The 12,455-nt window shown below is 38.2% G+C and overlaps 1 long non-coding RNA gene across 1 annotated transcript; it reads left to right on the top strand.

Moving 5' to 3' along the window:
• Positions 1 to 2,412: 2,412 nt before the first annotated feature.
• LOC138406993 (uncharacterized) lies at positions 2,413 to 5,518 on the top strand. Its single transcript, XR_011240390.1, has 3 exons — positions 2,413 to 2,759; positions 3,816 to 3,880; positions 4,589 to 5,518. It is a non-coding gene; the product is annotated as an uncharacterized lncRNA (long non-coding RNA).
• The last annotated feature ends 6,937 nt before the right edge of the window (positions 5,519 to 12,455 follow it).

Below are 12,455 nucleotides of genomic sequence, written 5' to 3'. Positions count from 1 at the left end.
TTGAATTGTCATTTTGCGACACGGATGAGAGCGAAGACGAGCTGGAAATAGCCGCATGGTGACCTTGAAGTCTGCGAGGAGGAAGAGGAGAAGATGGGAGTGAGAGGTTTAACACTCAAACACACACGTGTATTTATTATCCACAGAGGCAGATTCTGACACATGAATCGAATCAAACCAAAAAAACAGCACAAAGCAGTCAATAAAGTTCTCTGATGCTAAAACAAATGTATCTGTCGTCATAATTCCTAATCAATTCAATTGTTGCTAAATGTTTGTTTTAATCTGAAACGGCAAAGTACCTTTTCCTAAAGTTGACAGATAAATGAAATGGGGTGAAAAACATCAAGACAGGAATAAGTGGAACGCACCGTCAAATACACACGCTGCATTCAATATGGAGTAGCTTGTGTGTTTTGTACTTAAGTTTTGAGGTACTTTGCTTTAGTTACCTCTGCCAAGGTAGTTATGTTGTCACCCCTCTGTCTGTTTGTTCGTAAACAGGATTAAGACCCATAAAAAAGAATGTGACTATAGAAATAAACTGTGTTAACTGAGGGATTATGTTAAAATTACCAGATGGATTTCTGTGGAGGTGGAGGGATATGGGTCAGTGAGGATCCAATTACATTGTGGTCCTGTTTCAGATCAGGGGCAAATCAAATTATTCAATATTGTGAAATATTTTAACATTATATGTGATTTCTCAGAGAATAATAATTGTATCTTGATAAAAAAAAAACATATTTTCTATTAATGAATGTTTAGTCCACATTGAAATACATTTTGTGCAGTACTGTATTCTTTACAGTGCATTGTCACAGTTGAAATTCATGCCTTGTTTTCAGGTGGATGAGAAAATTGCAGATGAGCAAAGTGAAGTGTAGTGCAGGGTTTAAGAGCTGCACTGTGGGGCAGGAGACAGAAAAAAGGTTGAAAGAAAAATGTAGGGAGCTCCTCGGGTGTTATTTTTTCTCAATCTCTCCCTGATTTTGCCGTAAGAGAAGGTATCATTCCACTTTTCAGATTGAAACTGTTCTCCTCGAACCTCCATAGACACGGGGAAAATGCAAATGCCACACAGAATGGTCCGAAGGTAAACAGTGGGTGCGTAGAGCAAAAGAAGTGGAGCATATTGGCTGAAATACATCTGCTGTCTGCCATTTAATTTATCTCCATTCATATGCATATAACCAAAACACGCACATAAAATATCGCTCTTTTTGGTGTTTCATGTTTTTTAAACGTTTACCTCGGACTGTAGACAGGAAGTGAAAGGAAGACACAGAACAACCCTCGAGTAATTATCAGGCACTGACAAATGAATCGATACCCACGATGAACTTTTGAGCTCGTGGTATCTCAATAACTAATGAGTGTCATCATCATCATCATTAACTCCATCTTTTCAGCATCAGTAATCATTACAATGACAACACGGAGTGCACCAGTGCTCTCATTTGTGAAATAACCTTCTGTTTAATTGTTAGTAAATAATCCCTGTGTGCAGGAGTGTGATGTATGTGGCTCCCAAATTCAAATGCAAGCTTTTCAAAGTTATTCGTGGAACTGAAGCTAATTTCATCCTATTCTGACGTCAAGTCTGTTTTCTGAGCAGGAATTCGCAACTGGGTTGAATAGTTCCTGCAGAGTTCACACTGGGATCACCTGGTGTCCACAAAATAACCACGATAGAAGGATGCAAATAAATGGCTCAGTGTGAATCATATTGCTAAAACCAAAGATATCGGCAGACCAGATTGATCCAGTAATATTTGGGACCGTGGCACTTTTTGGTGTATGCGTCACCACTGATATGTCTGTTAATGGAAGGTAAAGAAAAACGTGCGACTCAGTCACGCTGCCCGCATTTCCTCCGCTCTTCGATTTCCTGCTTGCCAAGGCCCAGCACATTGGTGTCCACATTGAGGAGGAGAGAAGAGACATCATCTGCCATCCTTGCTGACACCTAATTAGGAAAACGGTGAATTTGAGGCCACGCCACATGGCACGGACGGCACAAGGCTGCCTGCTGCTGGCTCAGTTCACCAAGCAAGTCTATAAACCAACATGGGCAGTTAAAGGATATTGCTTCGGCTAAGTAATGTGAGATTGTGTGTGTGTGCGGAAGAAACCAAAAAAAAAGGTAAACATGCTTTAAAGCTACAATGTATACACATACAGCAGTACTTAGGCACAGGGGCTGAAAATATATAATTCAGTCCAATGCAGCCCTCTTCCCATCATAGTTCTCTGATAATATATATATAATATCATCAAGATGAATTGTATATTAAGGCAAAAGAATGCAAAAAACCCAATCATTGTATAGTAAGGTATACAAATTATATTAAAAAGCCCAAGTGCAGTAAGTGTGCATACTTTTCAGAGTAGTAACAACCCTGAAGATCAATTATAATAACTTTATATCATCCTGTCAATGGATGTGCTCATGAGGGATGAATAACATTTAAAAATAAATTAAATAAACAGATTGTGATATTTTATTATCATATCATATGATGTGCTATACATTTTTTTTAAATCAGTCGTGCCCACGAATGTTTGGAAATTGTTTACAATATTTATTGTTTGAGTTAGATAAAGAAACTCCACCCCCGCGAGTCTACGTAACTTGGTCTATTCGAAGTTCCCCTTCTCCATATATCCCATTGGAGTGCTCCACTTCCTGTTTGCCAGTCGGTACTTCCGCTTGGATGCGGAACTGCTTGGATCGGGAGCCCGTAGATCTTCACGAGGTGAATACTGTTTCAAATATCAACACAGTTATACACAGTTATACACAGTTATTATATCTTCTGTGTGTTTGACGTGTCGCTGCACATTTTTCATTGTTCACTTGCGTTTTCGAGCAAAACTCGTCTCATTAGTTCCTCGTGTCGATGCTAAGCTAAGCTAGCATCCCAAGCTAACCACACCTGAGCGCGTGTGGAATTCTCTTGTAAAACACTCGATCGCTTCTTTTGTCCTAAACTAACTAAAGTACGTCCACTTGAATAATGATCAGCTTTTCATTTTCATCAATATCAAAGTAACACAAGTTCAATACGTGTTGATTTCATAGATTTGTATTGTGTATTATATGAAATAAAAATGCAAATTGAAAAACTAAATAAAAATAAAAACTAATGACAATTTCAAAACTATAATAACCTTGGTACGTATATGCGTATATATAACCTTTATGATGAATATTAAATTGCAATAAGTATTGATAGTGTTTTGCAGCCATGTAAAACATCCAATTATATATAATTTACCATCATAAATCAATATACATGGAAAATAATGATCATGACGATAAACAGGGAGGGAGGGAGTTTTTCCTCTCCACAGTCGCCAAAGTGCTGCTCATTGTGGGAACTGTTGGGTTTCTCTATGTTAAATGAGATTTTAAAGTGCCTTGAGATAATGTATATTATGATTTGGTGCTATACAAATTAAATTGAATTGAAACAGGTTTATTGTTTCATCTCTATTTAACAGATTAGATCATTTTAATTGTTTTAATACTATTGCTCTGTTGAATGAGTAAAGAATTGCACTAGACACGTGGCATCTATTGCATGTGCTCTACCTCATCATTGTTTTCACAATGCATAATCATTACATTGATATATATTGGACATCATTATTGATATTCTTTTATCGCTCAGCCCTGATTTGACCTTTATTAAAATGTTAATGTCACCGTTTGAGCTCCCTGCTCCATTTAAATGTATTTTATATGAACTAAAGTGTGTTCCTAAGGAAAGCTCGTATCATTTGTTTGCTATGTTTGCTACTGTCATTAGCTAGGGATGGAGGTAGAGGGAGCCAGTACGCTGGAGATGCCAGGAGCCCACAGACCCATCATTTGGTGACTATTGCTTAAAATATCAACACATTTATTGGATCTTCTGTGTGTTTGACGTGTTGCTGCAGCTTTTCCATTGTTAACATGTTTGTTAATAGTGGAATCTGCTGCGACTCTTGATACATTTAAATTTCAGACGTCATATTATACTATGACTTTTTCTAGGATGTCATGTCGTCTAAAATAATAAGAAAAAAAAGTCATAGGTTAGTATGTCGTCTAAAATATGACAAAAAAAGTCATAGGTTAGTATGTCGTCTAACATATTCTTTCATGTTTGGAAGGAGAAGCTGCAACACACAGCTTCACCACCAGATGTCAGCAGAGTCCACACATTTTATCAATAGTGTTGTATCACCCAGCCCTACCAAACCCCAAATATATATATATATATATATATATATATATATATATATATATGTGTATGTATGTATGTAGCGTGACATCACGAAAAGGCCCTTCCAAATGTTTAATTAACATTTATAGGAACTTCTATTCATATATATTATGTTATATTTTTACCTACCATGTTGTTCAGTTTTTTTTTGACCTTATAAGTAGAAGGACATTTGATTTGATATAAAACTGAAAACAAAATCAGTAATCACCAAACATCCACAGTGAGTTGTAGTTGTACATTTCCCAAACACTAAGCTGTTGGATTTGATGGAGAACACAACCCTGAGTAACTGTGACTCTTATTTCCTGCAGATCTCCAGCTGTCTGCGTCACGCTGAAGGCCTCTCACAGCAGCACAAAGCGACGAGATAAACGATGATAGATCCCCAAAAGATGTGGCAAACTCTTGCTCCAAATGCACAAGATGGAAGCTTTTGTGTCCTGGGTATGTTGGTGTAAATTCTGGACAGAGGGAGGAATTCTCCAAGTCCAGGATTCCTGGATTGGGCCCTTTGATAGTTTTACTGTGCGTGTGTGGGCGATCAAGGTAACATCTCACAATAGGCCCCTTTAAAAGCGCAACTCACGATATGATGATGCTACTATTTTTTGATCCAATTTGTGGCAACCACCTATTTACTTGTTTGTTATCTTCTCACTTAAAGGTTCACTGTGTAAAATTTAGGTGAAAGGGATCTATTGGCAGAAATTGAATGTCAGATAATCCTCATGATGTTTTCACTAGTTCACTTCATCTAAATTATATGAATATAGTTTTATTTACTGTTGAAAAGGCCATTAATATTTAAATACACCATATTTACATCGAGGGGGTGCTCTCTATGGAGGCTGCTTGTTTTTTACAGTAGTCCAGACCGGACAAACTAAATCCCTTTTGAGGTAACTGAAGCTGCCACAGGTTATTTTCATGTTTTAGGAGAGGGTGAGGTGAGAGGTGTTCAGCTGCAACATGCAACTTTAACAGTAGATATCACTAAATTCTACACTCTGTACCTTATATATTTTAAAAAGGGGTAACTGTGACATCTCTATTATGAATAAAAGTAAAGTGAAAGTTCTTCACCTCATGACTGCTACTAAATATAAGTAAGTAATCAGTGTGGTATTCTTAAAACACGTGTAATGTTTCATGCCATTGTACTAGTTAATGTCTTGAGTGTTAATTTGAAGACAACCTGGCAAACAGGAAGTGATTCACTTTCTGTGAAGTCACAAAACAAACAACAGGAAGCTGAAGGTGTGAACAGTTGTTGATATGTGAGAATGAGTAGAGATGTGAATGAAATCAGAAATAATGTTAGTGTTGAAGGTCACCAAGTAAATTGACTCAACTGCTGCAGTACTTGTCATCGAAATTGATGTTGTGTTGGTGAATGGCAGCAACTTTGTAGGTGGTGTAATTGTCACTCTTTTGGTTTGGTGGGTGTTGCACTCCACGTTTGTGTTGGTCACCTGTGTGAGTGTTGCGTGAAGGTAGCTTGAGTAACACCTGTTGTTTGATTTGTCCACCTCGTGGTGGCAGCCATTTTGTATGAAGTGACATTCCCTTGTGGTACAACTTGTGTGTCTGCCGCTCACTTTGAATCCAGCAGCAGTAATTAGTTGGCAAATGCATTGTAATGAATACACTGATTGTAGTTGTTAGTTAGTGAAATGTGATGTAAGTGTTGAATCATTGTTTTAAGGGTGGGGGTGTTTCCTGTAGTGTCCCTGTTTGTCTCTCGTCTCTCCTCTAGCTCCACTGTGATTAACTGATCAGTCATCAATGAGGTGCATCTGGACAGTGGACTGAGGTTCTTGGAAACTCCTGTGTTAGCATCAGAAGGTAGGTTTCCAGTGTGGAGACTGCTGGGCCTCATACATTGTATTGTTCTCATCATGATTTGTATCAATGGTGTGATTTTACATGTTGTTTGCCTCATAGGGCCACATAATGAGTCCAGTTATCACAAGCACATAATAATTGTTAAATGTTGTGTATGGGGGATATGGCAGCTGTCAATAAATCTAAAAATGAGGCTGTTTTTTAAAAAAAAAAAAGAAAAAAAAGCAGTGTCTGCATTGTTCTTTACAAAGTCAAACATTTATTGTATGAAGGGAAAAATGCTTGAAGATGTGTCTTGTCTGTGAATCACTGAAGTTGTATTTAGTTGTACAAGCAGTGTGTTTGAGAACTGCTTCACATGTGTGTTGCATGGAGTCGACCAAGTTGTGTCACCTGTGTACAGGTATTGTAGTCCAGGATGATCGGAGTGGCCACTCCATTATGTTAGTGTTGTTGGATGTTGAAGATGCTGCGTGCTTACTTGTGTGTTTGGGGTGGTTGTCTAGTTGAAAGACACATTTGAAGGGTGTCTCCTCTTTGGCATAAGTCACCACGATGTCTTGAAGTATTGTGCTTGTGCTACCATGCTTCAACAATGGGACTTTGCTTAGGTGTCATTTAGGTTATTGTCTGATTCATCTAAATGGTAGTGTTCTGTTGTCTCCCTTGTCTTTGTGGTTTTGGTTGTTATTTTAAAGGATTTGAGATGATTGTAGTTGAGCGGTTTGTACTTTTCTGGTTGTCTTGATACTTTTGAATCAAAGTATGCTGTTGTGAACAATGACCCATGTTCCAGTGATTTTCAGACAAATGCACTAGAACTAGCATGTAGAACATTTGCTGCCTTGGTCCTTAAATGACGGCCACCTGTTTGACTTGAGTAATAGAACTCCACACTGCTGTTATTTTGAACACAATGACTGTTGTTGAAAGTGGTGAAATTGTGTTAGGGTTGTGTCTTGTCATGCCTCTGTCACAATAGAGAGGTGATTGTTCAGCCAGGAAAAGTCCCAGGTGAGTGTTTCTATTCTTCTCAAAAATCTATTGGGTGAACCTGCATGGTTTTCTAATTTGTAATTTAGTTTTGTGTAAGTCCAGTTTTTGTATGAATGCCACACAGTGTTTGCTAAATGAGACCCCTGATGTTTTCTCTGTTTGTCATACAGGGCCGATGAGGACAGCGGCTCACTCGTTATGTGGAGCGATGTTGTTTGAGGTAAGTAATGTATTAAGAGCAAATAGTCTGAATAATCTGTACACACTGACGTTGTTTATAGTTGTAAAAAAATAAAGACGACCACTTCTGTCCCCTTTTAGACATTGTACTGAAAGTCCTTGGTGGTGGGAGGGAACCACATGGAAAGTGGTGAGTGTGATCTAAAATAGATTATCAGCTTTTAAAGATTGTTGTTTAGCAGCAAGTAGGTATGTGTTCCTCCAGGTAAGCCATAAGTCCTGGTTACTGTATGTCCTTCATGTGTTTCAGGTGTTATTGTGTCTACCAGGTTGTACTTCATGTGGACCTAAGAAACCTCTAAGCTGTTCCACCAGTGTTACTGAGGATCAACAGTGGTAAGTGGTTGTACAGTTCAGTGTTTGTTCATTAAATCAAAAGAGACTTTATATGAATGTGTGTTTGTAAACCATGTCATGTGTTACAGGTTTGTTGAAGCACCTGGATTGTGTCACTGCTGGATTTGTGAGTAGATTTGAACAGTTATTGGTTTGAATGTAGTTGATCTATTGCTGCTTGTTCCATGTGAGATGTAGAGTTGTGTTCAAAATAATAGCAGTGTGTTAATAAAAAATAAATAAATAAAAGATAGCAGTGTCTGCATTGTTCTTTACAAAGTCAAACATTTATTGTATGAAGTGAAAAATGCTAGAAGATGTGTCTTGTCTGTGAATCACTGAACTTGTATTTAGTTGTACAAGCAGTGTGTTTGAGAACTGCTTCACATGTGTGTTGCATGGAGTCGACCAAGTTGTGTCACCTGTGTACAGGTATTGTAGTCCAGGATGATCGGAGTGGCCACTCCATTATGTTAGTGTTGTTGGATGTTGAAGATGCTGCATGCTTACTTGTGTGTTTGGGGTGGTTGTCTAGTTGAAAGACACATTTGAAGGGTGTCTCCTCTTTGGCATAAGTCAACATGATGTCTTGAAGTATTGTGCTTGTGCTACCATGCTTCAACAATGGGACTTTGCTTAGGTGTCATTTAGGTTATTGTCTGATTCATCTGAATGGTAGTGTTCTGTTGTCTCCCACGTCTTTGTGGTTTTGGTTGCTATTTTAAAGGATTTGAGATGATTGTAGTTGAGCGGTTTGTACTTTTCTAGTTGTCTTGATACTTTTGAATCAAAGTATGCTGTTGTGAACAATGACCCATGTTCCAGTGATTTTCAGACAAATGCACTAGAACTAGCATGTAGAACATTTGCTGCCTTGGTCCTTAAATGAGGGCCAGCTGTTTGACTTGAGTAATAGAACTCCACACTGCTGTTATTTTGAACACAATGACTGTTGTTGAAAGTGGTGAAATTGTGTTAGGGTTGTGTCTTGTCATGCCTCTGTCACAATAGAAAGGTGATTGTTCAGCCACGAAAAGTCCCAGGTGAGTATGTTTCTATTCTTTTCTCTTCTCAAAAATCTATTGGGTGAACCTGCATGGTTTTCTAAATAGTAATTTAGTTTTGTGTAAGTCTAGTTTTTGTATGAATGCCACACAGTGATGCTAAATGAGACCCTTGATTGTTTTGTCTGTCATACAGGGCCGATGAGGACAGCGGCTCACTCGTTAGGTGGAGCGATGTTGTTTGAGGTAAGTAATGTATTAAGAGCAAATAGTCTGAATAATCTGTACACACTGACGTTGTTAAAAATAAAGACGACCACTTCTGTCCACTTCCAGACATTGTACTGAAAGTCCTTGGTGGTGGGAGGGAACCACATGGAAAATGGTGAGTTTGATCTAAAATAGATTATCAGCTTTTAAAGATTGTTGTTTAGCAGCAAGTAGGTATGTGTTCCTCCAGGTGAGCCATAAGTCCTGGTTACTGTATGTCCTTCATGTGTTTCAGATGTTATTGTGTCTACCAGGTTGTACTTCATGTGGACCTAAGAAACCTCTAAGCTGTTTCACCAGTGTTACTGAGGATCAACAGTGGTAAGTGGTTGTACAGTTCAGTGTTTGTTCATTAAATCAAAAGAGACTTTATATGAATGTGTGTTTGTAAACCATGTCATGTGTTACAGGTTTGTTGAAGCACCTGGATTGTGTCACTGCTGGATTTGTGAGTAGATTTGAACAGTTATTGTTTGAATGTATTTGATCTATTGCTGCTTGTTCCATGTGAGATGTAGAGTTGTGTTCAGAATAATAGCAGTGTGTTCATAAAAAAATTAAATGAAAAAAAAAAAAATAAAGATAGTGTCTGCATTGTTCTTTACAAAGTCAAACATTTATTGTAAGAAGTGAAAAATGCTAGAAGATGTGTCTTGTCTGTGAATCACTGAACTTGTATTTAGTTGTACGAGCAGTGTGTTTGAGAACTGCTTCACATGTGTGTTGCATGGAGTTGACCAAGTTGTGTCACCTGTGTACAGGTATTATAGTCCAGGATGATCGGAGTGGCCACTCCATTATGTTAGTGTTGTTGGATGTTGAAGATGCTGCGTGCTTCTATGTCTTTGTGGTTTTGGTTGCTATTTTAAAGGATTTGAGATGATTGTAGTTGAGCGGTTAGTAGTTTTCTGGTTGTCTTGATACTTTTGAATCAAAGTATGCTGTTGTTGTGAACAATGACCCATGTTCCAGTGATTTTCAGACAAATGCACTAGAACTAGCATGTAGAACATTTGCTGCCTTGGTCCTTAAATGAGGGCCACCTGTTTGACTTGAGTAATAGAACTCCACACTGCTGTTATTTTGAACACAATGACTGTTGTTGAAAGTGGTGAAATTGTGTTAGGGTTCTGTCTTGTCATGCCTCTGTCACAATAGAAAGGTGATTGTTCAGCCAGGAAAAGTCCCAGGTGAGTATGTTTCTATTCTTTTCTCTTCTCAAAAATCTATTGGGTGAACCTGCATGGTTTTCTAAATAGTAATTTAGTTTTGTGTAAGTCTAGTTTTTGTATGAATGCCACACAGTGATGCTAAATGAGACCCTTGATTGTTTTGTCTGTCATACAGGGCCGATGAGGACAGCGGCTCACTCGTTAGGTGGAGCGATGTTGTTTGAGGTAAGTAATGTATTAAGAGCAAATAGTCTGAATAATCTGTACACACTGACGTTGTTAAAAATAAAGACGACCACTTCTGTCCACTTCCAGACATTGTACTGAAAGTCCTTGGTGGTGGGAGGGAACCACATGGAAAATGGTGAGTTTGATCTAAAATAGATTATCAGCTTTTAAAGATTGTTGTTTAGCAGCAAGTAGGTATGTGTTCCTCCAGGTGAGCCATAAGTCCTGGTTACTGTATGTCCTTCATGTGTTTCAGGTGTTATTGTGTCTACCAGGTTGTACTTCATGTGGACCTAAGAAACCTCTAAGCTGTTCCACCAGTGTTACTGAGGATCAACAGTGGTAAGTGGTTGTACAGTTCAGTGTTTGTTCATTATATCAAAAGAGACTTTATATGAATGTGTGTTTGTAAACCATGTCATGTGTTACAGGTTTGTTGAAGCACCTGGATTGTGTCACTGCTGGATTTGTGAGTAGATTTGAACAGTTATTGTTTGAATGTATTTGATCTATTGCTGCTTGTTCCATGTGAGATGTAGAGTTGTGTTCAGAATAATAGCAGTGTGTTCATAAAAAAATTAAATGAAAAAAAAAAAAAAAAAAGATAGTGTCTGCATTGTTCTTTACAAAGTCAAACATTTATTGTAAGAAGTGAAAAATGCTAGAAGATGTGTCTTGTCTGTGAATCACTGAACTTGTATTTAGTTGTACAAGCAGTGTGTTTGAGAACTGCTTCACATGTGTGTTGCATGGAGTTGACCAAGTTGCGTCACCTGTGTACAGGTATTATAGTCCAGGATGATCGGAGTGGCCACTCCATTATGTTAGTGTTGTTGGATGTTGAAGATGCTGCGTGCTTCTATGTCTTTGTGGTTTTGGTTGCTATTTTAAAGGATTTGAGATGATTGTAGTTGAGCGGTTAGTACTTTTCTGGTTGTCTTGATACTTTTGAATCAAAGTATGCTGTTGTTGTGAACAATGACCCATGTTCCAGTGATTTTCAGAGAAATGCACTAGAACTAGCATGTAGAACATTTGCTGCCTTGGTCCTTAAATGAGGGCCACCTGTTTGACTTGAGTAATAGAACTCCACACTGCTGTTATTTTGAACACAATGACTGTTGTTGAAAGTGGTGAAATTGTGTTAGGGTTGTGTCTTGTCATGCCTCTGTCACAATAGAAAGGTGATTGTTCAGCCAGGAAAAGTCCCAGGTGAGTATGTTTCTATTCTTTTCTCTTCTCAAAAATCTATTGGGTAAACTTGCTGCACTTGCTAACTAGGTGTGTGTCCCTCCATGTGAGCCATAACTCCATTTCCTTCATGTGTTTCAGATGTTATTGTGTCTACCAGGTTGTACTTCATGTGGACCTAAGAAACCTCTAAGCTGTTCCACCAGTGTTACTGAGGATCAACAGTGGTAAGTGGTTGTACAGTTCAGTGTTTGTTCATTAAATCAAAAGAGACTTTATATGAATGTGTGTTTGTAAACCATGTCATGTGTTACAGGTTTGTTGAAGCACCTGGATTGTGTCACTGCTGGATTTGTGAGTAGATTTGAACAGTTATTGTTTGAATGTAGTTGATCTATTGCTGCTTGTTCCATGTGAGATGTAGAGTTGTGTTCAAAATAATAGCAGTGTGTTAATAAATAAAAAATTAATAATAAATAAAAGATAGTTTCTGCATTGTTGTTTACAAAGTCAAACATTTATTGTATGAAGGGAAAAATGCTAGAAGATGTGTCTTGTCTGTGAATCACTGAACTTGTATTTAGTTGTACAAGCAGTGTGTTTGAGAACTGCTTCACATGTGTGTTGCATGGACTCAACCAAGTTGTGTCACCTGTGTACAGGTATTATAGTCCAGGATGATCGGAGTGGCCACTCCATTATGTTAGTGTTGTTGGATGTTGAAGATGCTGCGTGCTTACTTGTGTGTTTGGGGTGGTTGTCTTGTTGAAAGACACATTTGAAGGGTGTCTCCTCTTTGGCATAAGTCAACACAATGTCTTGAAGTATTGTGCTTGTGCTACCATGCTTCACCGTGTTCTGTGGTTTGAACAGTGGTGATGTCATCACTCCACAAA

Source organism: Paralichthys olivaceus, chromosome 24, assembly GCF_024713975.1.
Source record: "Paralichthys olivaceus isolate ysfri-2021 chromosome 24, ASM2471397v2, whole genome shotgun sequence".
In the NCBI taxonomy this organism is placed as follows: domain Eukaryota; kingdom Metazoa; phylum Chordata; class Actinopteri; order Pleuronectiformes; family Paralichthyidae; genus Paralichthys; species Paralichthys olivaceus.
The sequence above is the reverse complement of the archived record's forward strand: the minus strand, read 5'-3'. Positions and strand labels throughout refer to the sequence as shown.